We start from the raw sequence: 23,119 nt of genomic DNA, 5'->3' as shown, positions 1-23,119 counted from the left end.
AACATACACTCCAAGAACAACTTAGTGCCACATAATTACACGCCACATAATTACATGCTACATAATTACAATGCACTCAATGCAACATACACTCCAAACAATACCACTCAGTGCCACATAATTACACGCCACACAATTACACTCTACTGAATACAACATACACTCCACACAATACCACTCAGTGCCACATAATTATATGCTACATATTTACACTGCGCTCAACACAACATACACTCAAAATACCACTCAGTGCCACATAATTACACGTCACATAATTACACTGCACTCAATGCAACATACACACCAAATACCACTCAGTGCCACATAAGTATATGCTACATATTTACCCTGTGCTCAACGCAACATACACTCCAAATACCACTCAGTGCCACATAATAACACGCCACATAATTACACTGCACTCAATGCAACATACACTCCAAATACCACTCAGTGCCACATAGTTACACGCCACATAATTACACTTTATCTATCTATCGCATCACCACAGCATCACTCAGCACCACCACAGCATCACTCAGGGGCACCACAATATCACTATGCGCTACCACAGCATCACTGAATGCCACAGCATCACTCGTCGCCACCACATCACTCAGCGCCACCACTGCATCAATCTGTGCAACCATTTAACAACAACTGGTTCAAATATATGTTCTCTCAATGTTTCAAGCTTTATTACAAATGTCATAAAAAGATGTTAATATTTCACTTCTGTTCTTGGATTTTCATCACAATAAAATATACTGAACATAATCTTCACAAAAGTTATTTACAAATGTTTAAGCTATTGCCATTATAAATTACAATAATTTTTATTTAAGTATTAATTATTAAAAAAATGGAAAAGCAATGCTTATTTGTAATATCAATACATCTAAGTCACGTAAATACAACACATATTGCATTGCAAATGCTATAGGTGTCGCATTTGCAAAAGTTAAAAGTATTGGCATTGTAAATGACAAAGCTATTAATTTGGGTATTTTCAAAACCAACACATAAATAAAAAATTGTGTAATTCACAATACCAATAGCTCAAACTTTCCTAATGCGAGACCTATTGCATTGCAAATGCTTGGTTCTATAGTACCTCTATTTCCACCTGCTTATCAGACTTCTGCAAGTCTGCTATATATTACTCAAATACCAGAGCTGGGGAGGAAAATTCCATAGTTGCGGCAGAGTTTCTCACCTACTGAGACAAATAAGGTATGACATACAGGAACTAGAAGCAAGCCATTCCTGAGACATGCAAGGGCCACAAAACAACTCTCTCCCATTGTCCTGTGGCTTTAGTGCCAGAAATCCTGCAAATAGCTGAGGATCATGATGTGTGTTTCTGCCAGAAGGAATTCTGTGTGTGTAATATGAAACTCAGCTAAGTAATGCACACTGGACTGATATATGTCAGTTCATCGCCATGCACTGCAGTGCACAGGGCGTTCGTGCCAGAAGGACTGGGGAGTGGCATAGGTGTTCCGAGGACCTCAACTACTGGGCAAGTTTAAAGGCACTTAACTGGCTTTTGGTATTCTCCCAGACTCAAAGGCGAAAATCCTAACTCTACCCACTGCTCCTGAGAGTCCTGAAAACCAGCATGGCTCGTTCTCCATGCTCAGTTGGAGGCCCATGAGAAGTAGCAATGAGATATGTCTTAGGCTCAGATTCTGAAAGGTGTAACACAAACCAGCTCAGCACCCAAAGAGGCTGTGCTGCAGAGAGCAGGAGAGTGCCCATATTCACAGAGATATTGTGTTGCAAGGTGGAAGTATTATGTGATTTTGCTTGTGGGTCTTACAATGTAATACTAACACAATACACTGAAGTGGACCTCAGATTCACACTTGGCAGCCTTACCACGGTCCTGGTACTGTAGCTTGAGCAGTCAGGCATGCTTATAGGAACATGTGTTAAGCATTTCACAGCAAACACAAGGAGATGATGGACGGAGTGCTGAAACTTTTCAGATACTCACCCCCAGTCACTGATCTGGGTTGAATCCATCATCGTTCTTTAGCTCACTTCGCCTCCCCAGTTTAGACACAACTATATGAAAATCAGTCTTGACCCTTGCCTCTTGGGAACAGTCCAGCCCGAACTGCCAAGCTATGTCTTCCTTGGACCGGAAACAAGCATCCTGGGACCAGTTTCAGGCTAACAGCCCTCATCAGCCAGGCTAGCTTGAATCCAGTGGCAAAGTGAGCAAGGGACCCACGTCTGGGCATACCCTGCCAACTTAGGGCAAACACAGCAAACACAAGGAGATGATGCACATTGTGCTGAAACTTTTTAGAAACTCAACCCAGTCACAGATCTGGGTTGAACCCATCATCGTTCTTTAGCTCACTTCGCCACCCCAGTTCAGACACATATATGTGCAAATCAGTCTTGACCCTGTGCCTCATGGTAACAGACCAGCTTGAACTGCCAAGCCATGTCTTCCCTGGACTGTCAAATGTCAATGTCAGAAAACACACTTAGCAATATGATACTTGCAAGGCGAGTTCAAAGGAACCCTCTTTTGGTTAATTCTGCGGGCCCCTAGACCAAAATTCAACAGTCATTACTCTGTTACCTTCCCAAGGAGTCTGGGTGCAGAGGTTACTTGGCTGTCCTTGGTGCTGACGGGATCCACAGGAGCTGTAAAAAAATGCAGCATTTGGCAAAGCCACATTTGTCGTTGAAGATACACAGCGGCCAACTACCCTCATTGCACCTAGGGCCAATGAGAATGGTAGAAGAAACCCAGCTGTTGCACCTGGGTCCTGGGATCCCAAAGGCCTATACTTTCCGAGCGTAGAGTGTATATTTGACGGTATGAGGGCCATTGCACTGACTGTGTCACAGTGTCAAAGTTATACATTTACAAGATGTTATATATGTCTTGATATGTGCTTTGTCTTTCAGAGTTTCATTTCCTTTCAGACGACGCTCAATGTTTTGAAACCATAAATCTACGGTCACTACTACCACTGGTGAGGGTGCACCTTAGTATGTGCATACCCCCGTGACAGATTTGGTCCTGACAAAGGCCTCACAAACTGCAATAGGAGGCTGAAACATGTGGACCTAGCGTCACTTTATAAGTATGATATTGGCCACTCTAACCAGCTAAAACATCCACTATCCCCTTCTTTTTAATCTTGCCTTACTTCCCCACTATTAAATATATTTAGGATAAGTAAAGGTAATTTTATCCATCACAATGTCACTTATTCACATATTGCACATTCCAAAAAAATCCCGCTCTACTGTAAACAGGCGTTGAAGCACACTCAAGAGGCATTCGGCCTCTTGGGTGGGAACCCTAAGATGAAGCATGTCACCAACTAGGTTGGTGAATGAGGGTTCCTCTTCAAACTCTTGTGTGACTCCTCATACAATGCTTCTCATTTGGAATCACTCCCTTTTTGTTTATTTATTGATTACAAGGGGACCAAGAGTGGCTCATCTATAAATCCCTTTCTCTCTCTGTGTTTCTTTTAAATGTAGACCAGTCATTCACACACACTACCAATTTGAAACATATAAAACATATAGGATTATAATCCAACTTCTCCATAATCACAAGTATTCACTTTTAATGGTAATATACATTATTTTAATTTATATTTCATAAAATACTAGGGGTACTTTCTAAACCACAACACCTGTTCCTCCTTTTTTATTTTTTACCTGTTTCTTTCCACCTGCTTATCGGACTTCTCCGTGTCTGCTTTATATGCAGCAAATACCAGAGCTGAGGCAGAGAATTCTGTAGTTGGGTCAAAGAATGTATGACATACAGAAACAGGAAGTAAGCCATTCCTGAAACACGGGAGGGGCTACAAAACAACCCTTCTCCATTGTACTGTGCCTTTAGTGCTTGAAATTCCGCAAATGTCTGAGGATCCTGATGTGAGTTTCTACTCTGAGAGGAATTAGAGGTCATTGGGCTGAGGACCCTCCAAAAATATTCTCCGCTTTATTTGTAACATGAAACTCAGCTGAGCAATGCAGAATGGACATGGCAGACCATCACCATGCACTGCAGAGCAAAGGGTGTTTGTGCAAGACTAACTAGGGAGTGACATAAGTGCTGGGAGGTCCTTCACTAAAGAGCAAGATTGAAGGCATACAACAAGGTTTAGATTTTCTTCCCGCCTCACAGGCAATAATCTAGGCTCTCCCCACTGCACCATGAGGTCCTGAAAACAGCATGGCTGGTGCTCCATGCTCAACAGGAGGGCCCGAGTAGTAGTAGCAATGTAATACGTCTTACATTGTTAATTAAATTACAAATGTGCATGTGCTTTGAATGTTTTATAGTGTGATGTTTCATTTTTTGTTTATATCAACGCCAGTGTTTTATGTTGTTGAAAAAAATGTGACTTGGAATTATTGTTACTAACAGATATATTTGCACTTTTGAAATTTTGTTTTAAGTAAGCTTCATACCATGTTGGCTTAAAGGGATTTCTACTTTACAGCGCAATTTTCTGGCACAAAAGCCCTTTTTCACTATAAACATGTTTTTATTGTAATGTAAAAGTTATTTATTTCCTAGATATACTCTTGAAAGTACAATAGGGATAAAACATATTTACCAGTGCCAAATCCCTCCACAATCAATCTCACCATAAACTAGGTGTCTTACCCTTAACCTCTGGTTTGCCATAATGTATTCTCTGTGGCTTAAATATAGTTCAAAGCGATACAAGAAGGAGATGATGGGTCCATTATCCTCTTTTGTATCGCTTTGTTCGCCCTAAGTGTGGCAGGGTATGCTCAGACGTGAGTCCCTTGTTCACTTGGCCACTGGATTCAAAATAGCCTGGCTGATGAGGATTATCAATCCGAAACCGGTCCCAGGATGCTTGTTTCCGGTCCAGGGAAGACATGGCTTGGCAGTTCGGGCTGGACTGTTCCCATAAGGCACAGGGTCAGACTGATTCGCATATAGCCATGTCTGAACTGGGGTGGCTGAGTGAACTAAAGAATGGTGATGGATTAAACCCAGATCAGTTGACTGGGGGGTGAGTGTTTGATTTGGTCAAGCGCTCCGTCCATCATCCTCTTTTGTATCGCTTTGTTCGCCCTAAGTGTGGCAGGGTATGCTCAGACGTGAGTCGCTTGTTCACTTGGCCACTGGATTCAAGATAGCCTGGCTGATGAGGATTATGAATCCGAAACCGGTCTCAGGATGCTTGTTTCCGGTCCAGGGAAGACATGGCTTGGCAGTTCGGGCTGGACTGTTCCCATAAGGCACAGGGTCAGACTGATTTGCATATAGCCATGTCTGAACTGGGGTGGCTGAGTGAACTAAAGAATGGTGATGGATTAAACCCAGATCAGTTGACTGGGGGTGAGTGTTTGATTTGGTCAAGCGCTCCGTCCATCATCCTCTTTTGTATCGCTTTGTTCGCCCTAAGTGTGGCAGGGTATGCTCAGACGTGAGTCCCTTGTTCACTTGGCCACTGGATTCAAGATAGCCTGGCTGATGAGGATTATGAATCCGAAACCGGTCCCAGGATGCTTGTTTCCGGTCCAGGGAAGACATGGCTTGGCAGTTCGGGCTGGACTGTTCCCATAAGGCACAGGGTCAGACTGATTTGCATATAGCCATGTCTGAACTGGGGTGGCTGAGTGAACTAAAGAATGGTGATGGATTAAACCCAGATCAGTTGACTGGGGGTGAGTGTTTGATTTGGTCAAGCGCTCCGTCCATCATCCTCTTTTGTATCGCTTTGTTCGCCCTAAGTGTGGCAGGGTATGCTCAGACGTGAGTCCCTTGTTCACTTGGCCACTGGATTCAAGATAGCCTGGCTGATGAGGATTATGAATCCGAAACCGGTCCCAGGACGCTTGTTTCCGGTCCAGGGAAGACATGGCTTGGCAGTTCGGGCTGGACTGGTCCCATAAGGCACAGGGTCAGACTGATTTGCATATAGCCATGTCTGAACTGGGGTGGCTGAGTGAACTAAAGAATGGTGATGGATTAAACCCAGATCAGTTGACTGGGGGTGAGTGTTTGATTTGGTCAAGCTCTCCATAGTTGATGTGGATATCTTCTGTGGAGATCTCTGCCTAATGGCACAGTTCAAACCACTGTTAGTTTACCTGTAATGACTTTAGAGTTGAACATTCAGTTCTAAGAGTTACCACTCACTCAATTAAGGAGATGGAGACTCTTAAATACTACTGCTGGGCAGAAATTTCCACTACGAACCATCCAGGCGGAAGCCTCCCACTAGTGGAACTTTGGATTTGTGGAGAGAGCTTTCCATGTAGATTTCCCTTTGTGAATTGGTACCTAGGTGTGCCACAGATATAGATCACAGATTCTGGGCAGTGGGGAATCCACAGCTCCTCAATTTGTGCAGACTATGGGGGCTCAAGAGGTATGCTGCAAAGTACGTGCCTTGGCCTCAGAATAAGAAGAGCCATTAGAGGGGGCTTGTGCATGTAAGCTTGGTGAGTCCGTGGGGCGGGGCCGGGGTAGAAGTGAAAAACTACGGAATAGAGAAAATAAATACACCGACTTGCCATTAGGGCGAGCGCAAGGTAAGTGGTTTTCTTTCTTTTTTAATTTTATTTTCCCAATTCCGTTGTTTGTCACTTACACCCCCCACCCCTGCCTCGCCCCTACCCCGCCCCACTGCCCACCCCGCTTACCTGTATGGGCAACCACTGGTCTTAAGTCCAGAGCTATACAGGAAAGAGGGACCTGTGTCCAGCTTGGACAAAGGACCTGACTCACGCATTTTGAATACAGCCCATTGTAGAAATCAGACATCCATCTGGTTGTTGTTTCTTAGGGCACACATGGTCATTATGTAGATTTCCTTTTTGAGAAATAAATAAAAACAGCACATCTCCCTGTGGGATGTTCTATGGGATCCTGAACATCTTTTGTGAGTTAGGCTCCTGCCCACTCTCTTGGCAAGATGGATTTTTACTCGTTAAACACGGGCACATTTATCAGGCTGGCATAAAAAGATGCCCGTCTAACATGAACCGTGCATAGTGCCACAAATTAGACAGGAATACCAGTGTTTCTGTCACTCCTGTAGTAAGAGGGCTTCCATCTCTGGGCACCAGCTACGTCTGCCCTCGCCATAAAAAACACAAACCAAAAAGAAAAACAAGTTATAAATATTTTGCCCATGAGTTGAAAACGCCGAGTTCATTTTAAAACAATTAGACTGCATTTTTTCCAATACAGTTGTTAGTGTGGTTCAGTCCCTTTTAACTTAGTTTTTTTATTGATTTAAAGGTCAATGAATTAAGAACACGACAACTCTATCTTCCACAAATACATTACTGTAATCAATCTGTTTAATTTCTAAATGTCACTGAGGGTTTTAATGTAATTGAACCAAGAAAGATGTGACTTGCTTTTTCATTAGAACACTCTATATGTATGGCATATTTATTTGTGTCATAACTGTGACAGGGAACATAATTGTTAATCTGGAATGCATTCATCATCCATCCCCCCATTATTGAAATTAAACATAAAAACCCACAGTCGTTTATTCACAAGACAAACACTGCAACGAAAAGCTCTTACTAGAGGTTTTTCTATTCCATGATAGTACCAAGTACAGGAAATGCCTGCTATGTGTAGCAGCATGTGTAGCAGCATGAGCAGCAAGTTTGGCAAGAAAACACTATGTGCAAATCAAAGTGTCACAACTAATTGTATTATTAATATTGCCAATAATAATAATGATATTAATAATAGAATACTCATAATAAAGTTATTAGTAGTAGTAACATTTTTGATTCACACATATTGGTTTTTCTGCCCACACAATAATACTAAATAATAATAATCATAATAAGATTAAAAATAAGAATAGGAATAATAATGACTATAATAATAATAATAATAACAACAATAATATTGATAATGTAATAATAATAATCAGAGATCGATCATTAAATAACATGCATATAATTAGTATTCATATGAATCGTACTATCATTTATATTAGTAGTGTTATTTATTACTCATCTTATGTCATAATATAAGTAGTTTCAGTAGTATAGTTCATATTCCTAATATTATCATTATTATATTTATGAATATTACCATTTAATCCTTTTTCTCATAAGCCATGACAAAGGAAGTTGTGGTATTAGGTATGTGGCAACTGTTTTGCATTTTATTTAGTGTTTTTAGAGAACCTGCAGACTCAGAGAGCCAGATAAGTAATTTTGTGTTTATTTACTGTTGCACACATCTCACACGCACACACCCACTGACTAAATTGGACCAATTCTTCTGCCCTCTGCGTACAACAGTGTTTTAGTACGGAGGTTTTAGTTAGTCAGCAGAGGTGGTATCTCAGTGGAGGACTGCTGCCCAGGCCCTAACTCGGGCTATGGAGGACAGTTCTCAGCCAGGATCAGAGATTGAGACAGCAGATACTGGGACAACATCTGAAGGGAGAGGAAAATGGAGTGGAGTCTGGAAGTGATGTTTTCATCATCATAGTTCCATCTGACGATTCGTCTTCCTGCTATTCCGAGGGACATGATGATGGCAGTCGTGGTGTCCCTTCGCAAGCACCCGAAGTGAAGCAAACACATAAGGGTAGACCAACCCAGAGAGCGGGCATGTGCGGCAGCAAGCACAGACGGAGTGCTCTCTTGGCAACCCCCAATTTAATTCAGTCGCACATTCTGCCATTCACTGGCAATGCTGGATGCAAAGACAATACAGCTAATGTTTTGCAAATTGACTATGTCCATCCATCTCTTTTTGAACATAGACTTTCTTGAGCAAATGGTGGAGCAAACACATTTGCAGGCTGAACACTTTTTGAGGGAGCATGAAGGCACTCTAGGGTCTCATTCTGGGGCACACCAGTGGGCTCCCACTTCACTTCAGGAGTTGAAGATATTTTTAGGCCTTACCCTCAAAGTTGAGTTGGGGCACAAACAAAGTTTGCAGTCCTTTTTGCCTTTTCGCACAGTTTGAGTAACACCCATCTTTGCATCATACATTAGCAGAGATCGATTTTTGCAATTGCAGCGTATGCTGCGTTTCAATGACAGTTCTGCTGATTTTGCCCGAAAAGCATCAAGACACGTTGTTCAGAATTGGGCTTGTTGTGGAACATTTGTCTGCCAAGTTTCCAGAGAAATATGCTCCTGGGAAGAATATAACGATTGATGAATACTTGATACTGTGCAAAGGGCAGCTTCCGGTCAGGCAGTACATTGTTAGCAAAAGACCCGCTATTGCAGCAAGTTCTACATACTGGCTGGGAGCTCTACTGGCTATAAGTACAGATTGAGAGCATATACAGGAAAGGACTCCACTCTAAATCCTGGAGGCTGCCCTCCCACTCTAGGAGGTATTTGAAAGATTGTATGTGAGCTTGTTCACCCACCCCTTCACAATGGTTATAACCTTTATGTTGACAACTTCTATACCGGAGTACAGCAGTTCAGTGCGCATCACCACAAAGGATTTCCACAGGAGCTTGTTGGTAAGAAACTCCAAATGTCACAGAGCACTGCGTTGCATTCCAAGGAACTACTCGCAGTCAAGTTCACTGATAGGCGTGATGTGGACGTACTCACTAAAATTTATGATAAGATCACTTACCCCTGCATGCGTTTGGGGTCATATGGCTTACATTCACAAGCCCAAATGTATACTTGATTACAACAAGTACATAGGTAGAGTGGATAAGAATGACCAGGTTCTTCAGCCATAAAATGCAAGCCGTAAAACTCTCACTTGATAAAAGAAGCTGTTTACCCACCTGATCCAGGTGGCAACATACAGTGCATATGTTGTTTATCATTAGACCACCATTGTGATGTATTCCTATAGGTTCTGTATCGATCCCCTTATTCCTGACCCTGTTCTGGTTAACAAGTTAACTAGCAGCCATCCCATGATGCAGAAACCGTTATCTGATTCAGCCAGACCACGGCACAGGAGCGCGTTATCTGATTAGGTCATAACGCTTGCCATCTAATTAGGCAAAGCAATATTCCTCCAGCCCCTGATAAGGCATACGGAGTTCTCAAAACAAATCAAACCTATGACAACCTGGGAAAAACCCTGCGGCCATTGTTTTGATTTCACCGAGAACTTCAGCAAAAGAATGTGCTAACGACCAGTTCGTATGACATCCTTATTGACGTATCTATGTCCATCCTTACGTCAATCTCGGCACCTTACAGGTATAAATATTACCGGTATTGCCTTAAGCAAACACACGCGGTGGTGACGAGATCGGAGCAGCCAGACTTGCCGAAGCCCAGAGCAGAGCAGACCCCGCTGGCGCAGCCCCGCCTGCCTGACGCGCTGAGAACGAGACGCTGCTTTCTCCTGCCGAGAAATCCAGCTCCGGCGCTTCCAAGCAGCCCTTGCAGGCAGCCTGGAATATTGAGACCAAAGACGAGAGATACCATCCCTCAACCATCCTAGATTCCAGGTACAGAACTGAATAACCCCTTGCAGAGAATTCTTGAGTCAGTCACTTGGCAAAAACAAACTTAACTTAAACTGCTACTTTCTATTCCCGCCCACGTATTAGGCTTAGGTCAGGTACACTGGGGTAGGCGTAGTTAGAAACACCAGTTGAGTACGATTAGTCAAATGTATATGTGTATGTATCTATTTTATCCATTTTAAACCACCATATGGCTTAGAAACCATATAAATGTTTTTACAGTATTATTTTATACTTCTGCTTTTATTGTATGCACTTTACTTAACCATAAATATTGCGATAATATCGATCCATTTCTCTTGTACGAGAAAAGAGACTGATCAATAAATAACATCTTTTATTGAACACGCCCGTCTCTTCCTTTTCTCTACAATCTGGTGAAACTAAGAATGCACGTACTGACTGAGTAAAATAAGTTGTCTTTTGTTTTCACACGACTCTAGAGATACACTCTTGATTAGGGGAGAGCAAAGTTGTCATGTTCTATGGTTGTCAGAAACTAAATCCCTTCTTGTCTATCCAGGGAGGTTCAACTCCTCCTTGCCTATTCGAGAAAGTTTCTAGTGAACTCTGAGCTAGCTGGCAAACCCAAAACTTTAAGTCTAATATCGACAGTAGAAGACCTAGTTAACGTCTGGTCTAGGTCTATACTATTGGAGGTATTATTCCAATGCGCAGAGCCTATTGGGATAATAGGAACTACACTACATGGCGCCCAAACGTTTGGATAGGCGAAAAAACTAACGCAAGACATTAGAGTAACTCAGTCGTGCTTTTTCACTCAGACCCCTTTTTTTCCCATAATACTCCAAAGACGTCTGGAGTGGGTGAAAGGTAATATCCGCCAAACCTCGCAGGAGGAAACTCCAATGTATGGTTCTTGGTTCAATCAACGTTGAAGGATACACTGTTCCAAAATATTGTGCATCTAATCTTTGTTTCCATAAGAAACCTGATCTGCAAACAAACAGAATAACCTTCCTGACAGTAAAATGCCAGAAAGTGATGATGAAAGAGAGAGAGCTAGATTAGCAGCTGAACTCGTAGCAGCTGATAATACTATGCAAGAAGCAGACCCGGATATAATACTCATCCCGGTCAACATAAGAAGATCTATAACGTTAAAACTTATAGACAATGGACTGACACCAAGAGGTGGTACAGTCATATTCGTAATTGAGGCACACGAATATCGGCAGACAGAGGTATTCTATTCATGGATAAACTTTCCAGCAGCAAATGCTGTAACAAAGGAGTTCCACTATTATAAAATAGAGGAAACACCGGATACCTACACTCCTTTCGAGGAAGTGGAAGTACCACTCAAATTCCAAGAGCACCTGCTCTTGTTTAATGGCGCCCTAAAACATAATAATCACATCACCAGGCTCGGTCCACTAGGTAGACCAGGAGCAACATGGCCGGTCCTAGCCGGATACACACCACATCCAGACATCGAAAGGATGTCTGCAGCAGATGTTTTAGTACAACTAAAACATCTAATTAAAATATATAGACAACTAGTCCAATATGTAATGCGGACTTCAACCATCCAACCTGTAGTTAAAATTCCACAGCTGACCCCACATCAGGGGAACACAAATAAAATTACACCACAGAACATACAGTCCTGCCTAGGTAAAGTACCAGCTAAACGGGAACAAATACCATTCTGGTTAGCACAAAAAATCACCCAAATAGAGGCGGTGTTTCCAGACACCACCCCTGTGGATAAACACAGGATTCTGACTATCTGTCTTCCAATGGGAATCGCACCACACGTGGAGGACTGTGACACTTGGCGTACAGTCTTTGCTTCCATTTACACAAAAACACATGGTGTACCATCCATGTCGGTAATACCAGATGTGCTAAAACAAATTCAAGACGAATACGGTCCAGAACCCGCTTTAACTCTCGGTATGAAATTACTAAAAGACTTCAAGCAGGTCTCGGCAATATTACTAGCCAACATAAAAGGAGAAGCAGCGAATGTGGCGATCCGCCAGAGGTTAAAAGAGACAGATATAGCTGACCAACCAGCTGAAATTGCCAGAATTATAGGAAAATCCTATGAAGAACTAGGTAGAGATAGTTTGGGTGGAATACCAGTAAAGCCCCAACTAATTGAAAGTCCTGAAAAAATATTTATTAAAAATAATCTAAACAGTCAAAAGAAGAACTAGGATGGAAACAAACAATCCAATCCAAAAGAAAAGAGATTCCAGTCCAGAGGAAGGTCTCCTCGGCGGAGAGAAAGATCTCCGGACCAAGGACCCAAGTCTCCCCAAAGGGAGCCCTCTGTGAAAAAATACAACCTTAGAAATAGGGATAACATAAAGAAACCGGATAGATATCAAGATTTTGATACACGTCCCTCTCAATCTTCTCAGACTTCCTCGCAGAAATCGGAAAGAAGAGGACGATCGGAACCCAGGGAAGGGCACGTCAAGTCCAAAGACAAGGAACCTGCTCATCCAAATAAAAAATTACAATTTCCAAAAAAGAACGTAGCCAGTATTAAAGTAATCAACAATGCCGAGAATACTGAGGACACAGCTGAAAAACGGAGAGTGGGCTCAGACAATGCTAGACAGCGCCGCAGAAGTGAGCATAGCACGTAAAGTCCTTATGAATCATCTGGAGACAGTGGACACGAATGAATACATTCAAGTGGAAACTGCAGACACCAGAGTTAGCAAACCTCACAAAATATATGAAATAACTTTACGTATAGAAGGGGATAAGACTAGAAAAATAAGGGGCCTTTTTTGGGATAATCTCTCCAAGGGCTATGACATCCTTCTAGCTGAAAAAGATTGGCCACCAGAGTTCGTCAGGGAGTGCCCACATGGCGAAGAAATAATTATGCCTGCCTTCTCAAATCATATTCCAATTCATAAAAAATATACACTTGCAAGAAAGTGGGCAGTAGCTCAAGCTCCTGCTTTATATAAAAATCATGTAGGATGGGATGAGGACTCTCCTCCTCACAAAATCCAGTTAAAATCACAACCTACTGCACAAAGGCAGTATCCAATCAAGCAAGAAGCAAAAAAACCAGGTAAAAGAAATTCTAGATCAACTAGAATACCAGGGGGTGATTGAAACTTGCACCTCACAAATGAACAACCCTTTGTTTCCTGTCTCCAAACCAGACAATTCATATCGTCTAGTTTTGGATTACAGACACCTTAACTCATGTTGCAAAACTTTTGCAGTGCAAAACTCGCATAGTGCTGCACTAATGAATAACATAGTGCGCAAAAAATATAAAACAACATTAGACATCTCTAATGGATTCTTTTGTCAAAATATAGCACCAGAGAGCAGATACTTATCAGCGTTCTCAATAAATGGCGCTCAAAAACAATTCTGTTGGTTACCCCAGGGGTACAAGAACAGCCCAGGATTATTCTCAGCGAGAGTAACAGAGTTACTACAAACATATGATGACGAAGCATTATCGTATGTCGACGACATGTACCTAACAGACGATGACTTGGATACTCACTTGAAGAGAGTGAACACCATAATACTTGGGTTCGCGGCAGAGGGTTACAAATTCAACTTTAAAAAATATAGAATTGCCCATCTAACAGTCCTGTTCTTAGGATATGAATTATCAAGTGAAGGCAAAAGCCTGGCTGACAATTTCCTAGAGAAATGTGCCGTACTCCAAGCACCTAGAACACTAAAAAACTTACAGTCAATTCTAGGCTTCCTAAATTTCGGAAGAACATACATTGCAAATTACGCAGAAAGGGTCAAACCCCTTTATGATCTAATAAAACCAGATTTTAAAAGAACCAATTGGACTCAAATACACACAGAAATTCTGATATCCTTACAAACAGACATGTTAATTAAAACAAAATTAGAAACACGTGATAACACACGCAATCTTGTGATTCGAGTCATCCCAGGAAGATGCGGATTCACATACCTGACCTCTAATGAGGGAGAAAAGGTACCAATTGCATTCAAATCACACTTGTACACAGAAGCTGAAAAGAAGTTCAGCATTAAAGAAAACATTGTTCATGCAGTTCAAACCGCAATAGCTAGAGAAAAAGATAAAGCTGACGGTAGACGTATCACAGTCAGAACAGCAGAATCAGCCTTTGAGGCATTAACAACACCGTGTAATTTACCAACAACAGCATTGAATCCGGAATGGATACAATGGGTGAATTCAATTACAACGGACAGAGTAAAATACTACTTTGATCCAGAATTAAAAGAATTAAAAAATCTAGAATATGAAAGAACATTCCCTCTGCCAATCGACATTCTGCCATTACGACAGTACGCGTGTGTAATCTATACAGACGGACATGCTCAACCCTCCGTTTGGGGAGAACAAGCATACAACCCCACATGTGAGATTACAAAAGAGGTGTGGCGCGGAGGTAAACTAAGACCTCTATTAACAAAAACACACTCAGTAGAAACTAATTCAGAATAACAGACTGAAATAATAGCATTGAAAATGGCGCTAGATAATGCAGAGCGCGAATTCCCGACACTCATAGTGTCCGATTCGTATTACTGCGTCAAATCATACAACAGCGATTTACAGAAATGGATTCAAAACGGTTACAAAGATGACACAGGTGCAACAAAAAAGCAAAAACTGCTTTGGGAACAAATAGTTCTGTTACAAAAAGAACTACCAAAGACTCACGTGACACACTCACTGAGTCATCAGCGTGATGGCGGTCACGTTGCACGGAATTCATTGGCTGAGACAGCCACAACGGTAGCAACTAAATCGGCTTCCGTAGCTAGAAAAAAGCGTACAGTGAAATACATTGACGGTGAAACAGTGCTGGCGGTGAAAACGTCATCAAAAGGCGACTGCTCAGCGCTACCGATCAACTATCCACTCAATTATACATACATAATCGATGCAAACTCCGTCCCTTCTGCTCGAATCCCTGGAGTGGGGGATAGAGTAATTCCAAACATGGACAGGAGAACTTTGTTAATTGTAGACGCACATATAGGTGAGGGTCTTTGTCATCTCAAACTAAAAGATTCTCTGGAAGAACTACAATCAGTGTACTGGTGGCCAGGCATGAGCCTGCAGCATCACATTTTTGTAAAAAAAATGCCCGGACTGCAACAGAGATCGCAGCGGCGAGAGAAACGGTGTAATACCATGGCGTTTCACTCAAGAAGGGCTAAACAATAATCAATAAGACCAGTGTGAATAAGGCGTCCTATTAACAAACAAAGACTAGTTTCCACTTATAATGTAGACCCCAGCACTCGGCTGACGTCGGGACTGTTATACAAAGATTTGCGAGTCTAAATGGCATATACGCTAGGAGCATGCTACATTTGACCAATGTTTTCACTTTAGCCCTCAAGCCTGTGGGGAAACATGCCCAAATGAGCATAGCACAGCGGGATTCTTCTCACTTCCTTCCTGAGGGATACAGGATGGTGTAAAGAAAAAACCAAGGCATAAAGCTATCTATAACGGAAAGGATATTAGGTTCGGGAGCTGGGTGGGTCAAACATCTAATAAGTGTCCAACGTAGTCTAAACAACCTGCCAAGAAATTCTCTGAAGGGATTCAGTCCGTACGAATTATTGTTTGGAACTAGGATGTTGGTCTTCGATCTTGACAGCCAGACTTCAGTGGTGAAGGAAAAAAGCTTTGATATCAAAGACCGTTTGGCTATTTTGCAGGACTTAAACGAAACAAGAAAAGACCTGAGCAACATAAAGTTGAAACAGCAGCCAACAACCACTGAAGAACCACCACCTGTCCCAGCAAGACCTGTCTGGATTCCAAAAGTCGGGGATCTAGTCAGAGAAAAGATCGCGGTAAAGAAGGAATTTGGGCCTTCTTACAGAAAAGCAGTGCCTGTCTTGTCCATCAACGGGACGAGATCAGTTATACTACCGCCACTTGCTGGTAAAAAGGAGAACCGAGTTGTATCCATCGACCTGGTAAAACCACAAACATGTGGCCGATAACAAACAGTAGGCCAAGTGGACTCCCGATAAGTAGTAGAACACCGAGGTTTGCTACAAGTACAGAGGTGCTAACTAAAAGGCTAATCACATTCGAAACGCCTACAGAACAACAACAAGGACTATGCAACAATGCAATGGAACTCACACCTCTGAAAACCCAAATAAAAACATTTAGTAGAGACACACCAACATACAATGAAGTAACAAACGAATATGCAAGAAACAGTAATCCTGAAGCAATTGGAACAATTGACAGAACGGCATCCGGCTACTTCATAAACTTCGATGATTCCTCTGAAGACCTCAGTGAATCAAAGACACAGCCATCAACAAAAACCTTTAAAGATAAAGCTAAGGAACTTTTTAAACAACTGAAAGAAACCTATCTGATTTCTCCATGGATTGAATTTTGGGTGGCCTTTGGTGTATTTATCCTCATACTTTGGCTCATCATGGTACTATGCTTGGGACACTTCATTGAGGGAAAATATACTAAAATGGACACAGCAAGCCAGAAAATCAACTTGATCCTCAAGCCACACACGTCTTCACACGTCGAGAAAAGAGAACTTTCTTCAGTCAACTTCACAGCCAATCCTATACCGGGTGGGGTAGCATGGGACAATACTGACTATGAAATTTATGGTCCGGTCGAAATCCTCAAATATCCACACCAAATCAAGATCTCGTTGAGTGACTTTGTAAAACCAAGCTCATTTGCTGATGATTGGGATTTTGAAAGTATAAATGATATGATGTCTGACCTAGTGATGTCTGCTAAATTTACCAAACATGATTATTTGCAGGGTTTGTCTAATTATGATAGTATGTACTGTTACAACCACTATGGTAACCATTTTCTACATAAATCTGCACAACCTAGAAATGTTTTAAATTATAATCAATGGGAACATTGTGCAACCCCTCCAAAAGGAAGCTCAAGAACCTTTTATGACAAATATTCATACTTTTCAGGGTTCAACACAAGTAATGCTGAAACATTTTATTTCAAATTATCAAATAAGATAGGAACAAAAACCATGCTTACAAACACGAAATTGATATATTCGGACTCATTTTTTGCACAAATGAATACATTTGGTTTTGATTATTGGGACAAAAATGTTGAAGTAAAAAGTGTTTGGGGTACAAAAGAATGGCAAGTACAAGGTATAGAATCATTGTTTAGAGCCTGCATGATCCCAGAACAAATTATATTTTTGAATGACACTGTTCAACAAACTACCTGTCTTGGCCTAGCCAAAATCAAAGACTTAAATAAACCGTCTATTCCAAAGCCAACTATGAACAGCAATAGCTCTACAGATGAAGAGATAGACGTAAACTATGTATTAAACCAAAACAGAACACATCCTGATTGGAAACAATGGTTAATCTGGCTCACAGATACTAATAACTGTCAAGACAGATTCCTGAACAAAATACAGAGGTTCACATTGACCAGGCCAGATCCTAGATATTCCCAAAGAAAACACCCAGGGATAATAACCACCTACAGTGTGGGCAAACTCTGCCTTCAATGGCTACAAACTTCCACACGGACAGAAATTAAACAACACCTAACTTTACTTACTGATGGTGCTGACTTGCGTGATTTCATTATGGGACCACGCAAACAGCGTTAAAAACGCTTCATAGCAGCCTCTGTATATGCAGCTTACAACGAGGCCTGGAAGATAACTCAAATTGAGACAGCAGAAAATATACGGGAAATTGACCGTATTAATTTGGAAAAATCGCTTTCTGTAGTGGACAATGGGTTAATGACTCTGTCCTCCAGAATCTTTTCATTGGACAGCATTGTGTCATCAGCAATCGACATAATATCGCAAGACTTACTGTTGTTACAACACGGTCAGTCTCAATTGCGTTCTATTATACAGCTTGGCTGGACGTTACAAAACCTGCGTTCAGGCTATGTGCCTTGGCGTTTAATCAACACAACGTCACTATTCAATATCTTTAACCTTACTGATAAACAAATCAGTATAGCACAAAAGGGTGCTGATTATACAATCCTGAGCATTGAGAAACTCGAGAGATTACCATTGACAATGTCAGAACGACCTGTCATTGAATGGATAATACATGGGATAATTAATATTCCGATATCTACTTTCAGGTTTCAATACTGCCAAAAATATATACAGGCTGGCATGTACGAAAAATTGGGAAAAGGGTACATTAAGACAACATGGAACTTGCCCTATTCACATGCATGTGTCAGTAATAAAGGACAGAAAGTGTTTCTTAGTGGCAATAATTGTGCGATGTCACTAAGCGGTACACTTCTGTGTAATGGAATTAGTTTGCATGGAGCCTGTGAAGGGAACTCAAATAACCTTTCATGTCACCAGCTAGGCGCACCTGCAACAGAGATAGAACCAGTCTTAAAAAGACTCTATAACGGGAGTTACATTCTAATTGTGGATCGCAGATGTTGTAGTTTACTGCCCGGGATTCCTTATCTCATAACTACGACTGCGAAGGTCATGTGCTGTGGACGCTTATTGTTCCCCAGCTCCTTTCCAGACAGGGAGGCAAGGGCATTGCCTAACTTGAAAATTACTTCTATTCGAATAGATACTTTAAGCAGAATGAAAACAGTGCTTCTTCAGACGCCGACCAGACTCACGTCATCAAAGGAAACGTATGATCTCCTGGTCGCAAGGACGACTGCAGAGATTCACTCATTGTTATCAACTAATTCCCCCATACATTTCGCAGAAATCCTGAATGAAATCTTAAATATTTCTGATACCAGTGGAGTCTCAAAAGTATTTAAGACAGTATTTTCAATGGCATTAACACCATTCAAAGCCATACTGGGTATTTTTCCAGACTTAGTCCATTCGATTTTTGGCGGACTTCCCCTCATTTTGGGACTAATTGCAGGAATCCTATTCTTGGTCCTTATATTTCGTTATGGCAAACCATGTCACAGACAAAACACCTGCGACAAGGGAAGAAACAATCCGAGCCATTGGATCCTGGGACTATCCCGGCTTAGAGACCTGAACATGACTTGGTTTCTTTCATTTCGACCAATGTGGCATCGATGTGTTTTACCTGTATTAAGGTGCTTGCTGTGCGGAGAAGAATGCGTGTTGGACACCTGTCTGACGCTACAATCGGATGCGCCAATGGATGCAGAAACATTGTTGGGTCCGGTAACGGCCCATGCATTGTGCTGCCCTCAACGGCTGCCAATCCTGATGACGGCATTCGTGGAAACTTCACCACTACGATTAAGGGGTAGTGAAGTTCAAGATGAAAGCAGCATCGATCAGGTACGACCTTCTGTCAGCAATACTAATCAAAACGTCAATGGAGACAATCATGCACACAAATGCATGGTTACACCTTTTTCTGAGTTAGTGGAACTTTCACAGGAAGCTGTTGACAGCTTTTTCGACAGTCTCAAAGATATGATGTTCTCACCAGAGCAGAAATAACGACTTTTGAGCAAGCTAGCACACGGCGTTCCCAACACCCTGAATTTGGCCTTCAACTTTAATAATAAAGTAGCATGAACAATTTTCCCTCCAGTTCACGGACAGCAATTTTTTCAGCAGCCCCAAAATATTTTTACGATTTTTCGGGACACTTATCTTCTGCTTAAAGTAAGAACTATTCTTAGAGAACTACATTTCTACTTTTAGAAACTTTATAGACATTAGCTGCCCGCTGGTATGTTCATAATTATTTTATTCTGTGATGAAATGGTCTCGAAACCTTTTTCTTCTGTATTAAGAGCCATTTCATGTGTAATTCTCATATTCAAATAGTAATAATGTATACATATGCGTGATTACTTTAGCATTATTCTACAGCTTGAGTGCATATAGTATATATGACTGTTTTTCCGTTTTTTACATAATTTCGAAATGCATTATATGTATTTTGGGGTGGTAAGGTATACACGATACTCTACAGTATGTTTTACTATGCCTAGATTCGTAAATATGGCCATAGTTAGCGTGGAGTGGGTGTGATGTATTCCTATAGGTTCTGTATCGATCCCCTTATTCCTGACCCTGTTCTGGTTAACAAGTTAACTAGCAGCCATCCCATGATGCAGAAACCGTTATCTGATTACGCCAGACCACGGCACAGGAGCGCGTTATCTGATTAGGTCATAACGCTTGCCATCTAATTAGGAAAAGCAATATTCCTCCAGCCCCTGATAAGGCATACGGAGTTCTCAAAACAAATCAAACCTATGACAACCTGGGAAAAACCCTGCGGCCATTGTTTTGATTTCACCGAGAACTTCAGCAAAAGAATGTGCTAACGACCAGTTCGTATGACATCCTTATTGACGTATCTATGTCCATCCTTACGTCAATCTTGGCACCTTACAGGTATAAATATTACCGGTATTGCCTTAAGCAAACACACGCGGTGGTGACGAGATCGGAGCAGCCAGACTTGCCGAAGCCCAGAGCAGAGCAGACCCCGCTGGCGCAGCCCCGCCTTCCTGACGCGCTGAGAACGAGACGCTGCTTTCTCCTGCCGAGAAATCCAGCTCCGGCGCTTCCAAGCAGCCCTTGCAGGCAGCCTGGAATATCGAGACCAAAGACGAGAGATACCATCCCTCAACCATCCTAGATTCCAGGTACAGAACTGAATAACCCCTTGCAGAGAATTCTTGAGTCAGTCACTTGGCAAAAACAAACTTAACTTAAACTGCTACTTTCTATTCCCGCCCACGTATTAGGCTTAGGTCAGGTACACTGGGGTAGGCGTAGTTAGAAACACCAGTTGAGTACGATTAGTCAAATGTATATGTGTATGTATCTATTTTATCCATTTTAAACCACCATATGGCTTAGAAACCATATAAATGTTTTTACAGTATTATTTTATACTTCTGCTTTTATTGTATGCACTTTACTTAACCATAAGTATTGCGATAATATCGATCCATTTCTCTTGTACGAGAAAAGAGACTGATCAATAAATAACATCTTTTATTGAACACGCCCGTCTCTTCCCTTTCTCTACAATCTGGTGAAACTAAGAATGCACGTACTGACTGAGTAAAATAAGTTGTCTTTTGTTTTCACACAACTCTAGAGATACACTCTTGATTAGGGGAGAGCAAAGTTGTCATGTTCTATGGTTGTCAGAAACTAAATCCCTTCTTGTCTATCCAGGGAGGTTCAACTCCTCCTTGCCTATTCGAGAAAGTTTCTAGTGAACTCTGAGCTAGCTGGCAAACCCAAAACTTTAAGTCTAATATCGACAGTAGAAGACCTAGTTAACGTCTGGTCTAGGTCTATACTATTGGAGGTATTATTCCAATGCGCAGAGCCTATTGGGATAATAGGAACTACACTACACCATGGGAAGGCACATGTATTTCCTTGACTTTCAGTTGACCGTCATTAAACGTCTTACTGCTACAGAAGCAGCAGCCTCCACTTCATATGCTCTGGAGGATGTGGAAGCTGAAGGATCAGCACTTTGTTGACTGCATTACTGAAACAGCAAAAAAGACTTGACCATGTCTTCTTTGTAGAGTCTGATCTAAGCAGGGAAAGAAGCAGGAGAGTTGCGTTTACTGTCCTCAGTGCCCATATTAGCCAGTGCTGTGTTTTCCCACCTGCTTTCCGTTGTACTATACAAAAGTGAAGTATTAGGAAATTGACAAGGGTTGAGCTGCTGTAAGATAAATATCTCACTGACTGTGCATGGATTTCTAAATTCCATGGGCCACCACTTCAATGAGAAAGCAGCAGTAAAGTTGTTTTCCTCTACTTGTGAAAATCATTGACCTGCTTATGGCCATCTCAACACCTTTATCCACTATCTGAACATAGTAGGTGTTCCATTTGCCAATTGACAAGTGATTATAGGCCCCACACTGGACGTAATGCTGGACGGAACATAAGCAATGTTGTGATGGAGTACCCTGAGGGTTCCATGTTAAAATATCGATTACATAAATATCGATGAAAAAAATATTGAGGTAAAAATAAAGATTACAAAAATATCGAATCCCTATACTTAAACAGGTAATTACGGTAATATCTATGTAAAAAATATAGATGTTAAAAATATCGATTTTAAAAAATAACAGATTAAAATAAAATAATTAAATAATATTCATATTATTAAGAAAATAAATTAAATCTAATATATATTTAAATTAATTATAACAAATAAACTTGATTTATTAAATATAAACACAAAAAGTGTACATATACATAAATTTACTTAAATACATTTTATTAACTATAATCTTTATTGAATTTATAAATTTTACTAATTATATAAAAATAAAATAAACACATATATAAATAAACTAAAATAAAAAATTCTATATACAATTAACATATTAAACTATTTAAAAAAAATACAAACATTTAATAACAAAATAAAACCATAAGTAGTTAAAACGTTGGATAGCGAAGGGATAAAAATTACTATTCCCACTCCAGTGAGTGTAACAGTAGGGAAAACGCTGGATAGCCTAGGGGTAAAATTTGCTATTCTCACTCCAGTGAGTGCAACAGTAGGGCAAATGCTGGATAGCGCAGGGGTAAAAATTACTATTCCCACTCCAGTGAGTGCAAAAGAAGGGATAGCTCTGGATAGAGGAGGGGTAAAGAATTACT

Source organism: Lissotriton helveticus, chromosome 4_1, assembly GCF_964261635.1.
Source record: "Lissotriton helveticus chromosome 4_1, aLisHel1.1, whole genome shotgun sequence".
NCBI lineage: Eukaryota > Metazoa > Chordata > Amphibia > Caudata > Salamandridae > Lissotriton > Lissotriton helveticus.
The sequence above is the reverse complement of the archived record's forward strand: the minus strand, read 5'-3'. Positions refer to the sequence as shown.